Source organism: Chiroxiphia lanceolata, chromosome 1 (genome assembly GCF_009829145.1).
Source record: "Chiroxiphia lanceolata isolate bChiLan1 chromosome 1, bChiLan1.pri, whole genome shotgun sequence".
Lineage (NCBI taxonomy): Eukaryota > Metazoa > Chordata > Aves > Passeriformes > Pipridae > Chiroxiphia > Chiroxiphia lanceolata.
Genome location: NC_045637.1, coordinates 87,114,150 through 87,118,655, shown reverse-complemented (window position 1 = coordinate 87,118,655; position 4,506 = coordinate 87,114,150).

Below are 4,506 nucleotides of genomic sequence, written 5' to 3'. Positions count from 1 at the left end.
TTACTGCTGTGCTTATTATTATTCCTTTTGTAAAACATCCTCAGTGAGAGGGAAAGTAGTTTCTGGGAGGCATATTAATACAATAGTCTTACAAAAAAGTATTCATATGACTTAGTGTTCATTGCAAAGATGTTTGTTTTGAGCTTTATGGGTCCAATCTTCAGTATATTTTTCCATTAATTCCCTCATATAACCCCTTTTCTGTGAAAAAGTGTGATGTGTTTGCTTTCCTCAAGCAATGGTATCTCCAGTTTCTATCTCTCATGATAATGAGGGATAAAAAATATGTTCACCTTAAGATTTAGTGATGTGTAGAGTTTTATATTTTTCAACCAGTAAAATATCTATGGCAAATGTGTTTTTTTACCTGGTAGTTTAGAGTAAAAGTAGTATAGCTAATCTTACAGATATGAAATAAGGAATTCTTTACCTACTGATATGAAGGTTAATTTAAAAATCTGCAAAGGATCTGCATAGATTAAAAAAATAGAAATCAAAGTACTTACAGAAATTCCATGGAGTTTGTAACAACATACCTAAAAGTAGATAACAAGACAATTTCTAAGTTACTACAATTTGCATTGAAGGGATATTTTTGTTGTCTCACAGCACTGCTGAATGTTGTGCTATTTCTTTTTGACATTTAAAGTTATGAGATTTATGGAACATTTTAAAACATTTTTTAAAAAAGTATCTGAGCAACAAAAGGGCAGAAGCTAACTTCTGATCTTACTGTTCCATTAGCCCTGATCTTTTAAAACTGTGTGACTTCACAGTTCTTTTGTGACACAAGGACAGAATACTGTTTTTTTAGCAATGTCTACCATTGTAAAAGAAGTAAAAGAAGGTTTTGTTAAGTACATAAAATTCTGCAATAATAAAACAGAACAAAACACAGTCTGTATTTGTCAAGGACAAACAGTATCAAACCGATCTAATTTTCTTCATTAGTGCACCTGGCTTGGTGTAGAAGTGGACAGTAGTGAACGTAATTTAACTTTAGTAAGGCTATGCAGCTGCTGTAAACAATTCCAGTAAATGGGATCTAGATTAAATCACAATTGCAGGGTTGTAGAATTGGCTGAAACACTCTACTAAGTAGTAGTCATCAGGTTATCAGAGTGAGAGGGCATAGACTGGGATCTGACAGGAATCACAGAACAATTTGGGCAGGAAGGGACCTTTAAAGATCATCTAGTTCCAACCTCCCTGCAATGAGTAGGGACACCTTCAACTAGATCAGGTTGCTCAGAGCCTCATCTAACATGACCTTGAATTTTGCACCACATCTCTGGGCAAAGTATTCCAATGTTTCATGACCCTCATTGTAAAAGACTTTGTTCTTATAGCTAATCTAAACCTGCCCTGCTTCAGTTTAAAACCATTAACCCTTGTCATATTGCAGCCAGCCCCACGCTTAAATCCAAGTGTGATAATAGCATGTATCTTAACATTTTCTGCTGTTCCTTTTTCTGAGTGTGTTTGTGAATGATTTGGATGTCAGAAGAAAACATTATTTTACAAAATATGTGGCTAACACCAAGTTTTAACAATTATGAGCTGGACTATTCATAATCAAAAGTATGAATTTCAATGAAGAGAAGCACCTTTCCACTCATACTACTATGGCTGCATTTTCTTAATGATTATCTTGTTTTAGCAAAACCTTACATATGTTTGTTTCAAATGTAGTTCTTGCTAATCTACCCATCAAGGACAAACAAATTCTGCCATATGGGGTAAGAACACAAAAATCCCCTTAAATTTAGCACCTCCTTGTCCCAAACCCTTTACTTTCTTCATAGTTCTTCATCTCTGAGAATGTGCTTTCCCTTTGAGCTTGTTGGAAGAGATAAAGAAAGGCCAGACTAATGGAGTGGAGAGGGGAATTGTCCCAAATTTTGCTACTCTGTGCTATAGCTAGCAGAGAGTACATGAGTAAGTTTTGGAAGGGGGTTTTATTGAAGTATACTTTTGCTTGATTTTTGTAAACTATATATTCCAAAATATTTAGGAAGAATCTCTGTGAGATTGCATTTCCTGTTGCAGTACATTCTTGTAGCAGTTGTGCCATCTGCTTCTATAGTAAATCTGTAAAAGAAATGAAAATATGCTTGGTTGTCTCTCTTGGGAGTCAACTGGGAACTGGGAGAACCATGATGGTGGCTTCTGCCAATCTCTTCTCCCCTACTTTGTAAAATCCTGTGGAAGTTCAGTGGCTTAAGCAGTGCTAAGTAAAGGCAGATAATATTTTACCTCTGTGGTGGATATTAAACCAAGAAACCACTAAAAATTTTCTTTAACTTCTTTCACTTGCATTTGATGCAAAATCAGCTTAAACCAAATTAACAGTTTCCCTTGTGCCTTTCAAGCTTCATTTCCTTTTACCATTCCTATTGCAGACAGACACATTGGTATCAGTTTTCTTCTTCTGGCCAGTATTCTGGCCAATACTTAGGATATTCTTCATGGGGCACTGGGCTTCTCCTGGTTATGGGGAAAAGGAGATTGGAGATAGAATGCTTTTTAGACCAAAACCAGACTGCTGTGTTTGTTGGTTTCGGTTTATATATTTATTTCTTTTTGCCCAGTATCTAGCTGTGTTATGAAATTTTGGATAGTTTTTAATTCATAACATTGCAGCACATACTCTGAACATGACCATACTTTGCCACAGTAGAATTTCTCTCATGGAGGGTCAGCTGGGAAAAAGCAAGGAAACTAGAAAGTGACACATTGGCAATATCTTACCTGTCTTTTGATGTGGTGTGCACCTTCCTGTGGGAGTCCCAAACAAATTTGGAAGTTAGTGGCACACGATTAGGTTTGGTCTTTGGAGCAGAATGTGATAAGCAGATCTTTTTTGAGATGATTTAAATTGCTCTCTGTTGCATATATGTGACTACTATAAAATTTATTACATGGTATGAGAATCTCTGGATTATTTTTAGAGGAAAAAAACCTTAAGGAAAAAAAAGCGTGATCTAGGCATTATTTGGAATTCTCATGTAAACATAGCTGAGTTTTTTATTAAGTCCTTATAAACAGAAATAGATTGCAAATTACTTGCAAATAGGAATGGACTTGGTATATTAGTTTTCATGAGCTAGCAGAGCAATTTGGGTCAAGTTGTGAAACCACCCATTTCCTTCCTTGTCAGAGTGCTTGGATATTCTCTGTAAAAGAGGAAGGTACCTCTATGCCTAAATTTGCTCTGCCAGATTTATTTAAACCTCCTGGGGGAGAAAACAGATAGGCACTTTGCACATTTCAGATTGAACTTAAGAACTCACAGAAAGAGTAACCAAATTGTCATTATCCTATGGGAAGGAGATAACCAAAGGAAGAGTTGTTGCAGGCAGTCCTCATGTTCAGCCATAATGTGGCATCTTCATTCAAGAGGCTGAAAGAAGAGTGCCTTTACCAGATTCATCCAGCTGGCTTAATCTGTCTGAATATGACATCCAGAGTGAATTTTATGAAATTGTTTACAGAATTCTGTGCATTACCTTTGTAGTTGTTTAGTGGGTACACAAATAACCATGGTGTGGAGGTCAGCTTGGCTTTAGTCGAGCAAAACTTTGTTCTTTCCCATGGAAAAGCTGCAGCCCAAATGTAAGGTTGTTCTACACTGAGTATCTCATGTGGGTGATGTTTTTAGCATGAACTTTGTTTTAACACAGGAGAAAGATTTGTAGAATGTCTGTGCGTTGTGTACTTAGAAAAGCTAAAGCTCCTTTTACAGGGAACATGTGAAGTTCAGCTTCCTCATCTGAGAGCAGGGTTTAGGAGCAGAAAGAATACAGGTTAATTCACAGATGAGTGAGTGTGACAGCTCAAAGCCACCATAAATGGTATTTGCAGAAGAAACTCACTTTTGTCAAAAATCAAGAATATTAGTTCTGCTGTTCCTCCTTTTAATGTGTTCAGCACTATTCTTACTCTTTCCTATAGTACAGCTCAAATTCAACAAATTGCAGGAAGAATATCTTCTCACTATATAACCACTGAGGGTTTTATTCATTGGACAAGAATTATGGCAGCAGTGAGGCTGCTATGAAATGAACCTTTACAAATGACAGAAAACAACACCAAATTGTCACAGTCCTCTCCAAGCTGCAGGTCATCTGTTCTTGCCCTGTGCTCAGAGCACGGCTAACTACAGAGGGTTACTTGGCATCACATCCTGTTCAATCCTGGCTCCAAGGACAGATGTTTCACTGCCTGAGTAATCTGTTCGGTATGTGCTGCTGGCTTCATATCACATCACTTTCACTTCCAGCAGGCTGCTTTCCTCAGAGCATTTTCCTTCCAGTGTTATCTGTAGAAGCTGCACCAATCCATTTTTAGATCCTAATACTCCAGTCAGGGTGCAAGGAATGAAGTGGCTGTATTTCCAGCTTGTGCTAATTACCCCACTTCCACTTCCCATTTAGGCAGGGAGTTTTCCAAGTGGTAGAGCAAAGAGCATCAATGTCTCTGAAAACTGGGTATGCAGAATGTCAA